The sequence below is a fragment of the Octopus bimaculoides genome, chromosome 6 (genome assembly GCF_001194135.2).
Source record: "Octopus bimaculoides isolate UCB-OBI-ISO-001 chromosome 6, ASM119413v2, whole genome shotgun sequence".
In the NCBI taxonomy this organism is placed as follows: Eukaryota; Metazoa; Mollusca; class Cephalopoda; order Octopoda; family Octopodidae; genus Octopus; species Octopus bimaculoides.
Window position 1 is genome coordinate 100858638 of NC_068986.1, and position 1141 is coordinate 100859778.

Here is a 1141-nt window from a genome sequence, read left to right on the forward strand (position 1 = left end):
TATATATATATATATATATATATATATATGTGTGTGTGTGTGTGTGTGTGTGTGTGTGCGTGTGTGTGTGTGTGTGTATTTATGTATGTATGTATGTACGCTGAAGCATATATAAACGAGAATAGGTGCACACAATGGTAAATGGCATTCGTCATTGAGTATTCTCATAACAAACATACTTCTGGGTACCTTCTGAATGCATGAAATAAATTATAATTGACTTTCATTATTACATAATCAAGGCAAGAGTATCTTTTTCTTCCAAAACCCATACACAAGCATGCGCGCAGGCAGACATACATATGTATATATTACTTTTATTTGTACTTGGGTTGCATCTTTGACAATAAATAGGTACCTAGTGATATTTCACGTTGTTTGTATCGAACTGATTATAGAAATATTGTGTTGTAACACAAATCGGTTTGATGTTTCCTTTCGTGTTCAAGCGCTTCATTTCAACTTCAATTCATAAGAATTTCATCCTATATTCTCTCTCATTTCATTATTTGGACCGAAATATATACTTAAGTATTGATGATGCATATGCATTAAATAACATACCTCAACGTACAAAGATACGCACATATTGTACACGCAGAGACACACACATACCCACAGTTACACACATGCAATCTCACTCACACACACACATGTACACACGCAAACATACACACCCACCACGCTTTAGCACAATTTCCCAGCATTTTCTGTTGTTGCTGGCGTCGCCGGAATGGAATTAATATTATCGTTAAAGGGCGGCGAGCTGGCAGAAGCGTTAGTACGCCGAACGAAATGTTTAGCGGTATTTCGTCTGCCGTTACGTTCTGAGTTCAAATTACCTCGAGGTCGACTTTGCCTTTCATCCTTTCGCGGTGGATTAAATAATTACCAGGTACGCCCTGAGGTCAATGTAATTGACATAATCCCTTTGTCTGCCCTTCTTTGCCCCCTCTGTTTTTAGCCCCTTGTGGGGAATAAAGAAAGAAATATTATCGTTCAAGTCGAGGATTTGCGTTTGACCGTCCGATTTATAACTAATGACGAATTGTTTGCCGTCTGTGTGTGTTTTCTGGGTTTTGTGCAGTTATTATTTTTACCTGGTACATACGGATAAAATACATGCAAACTTATGTGTGTA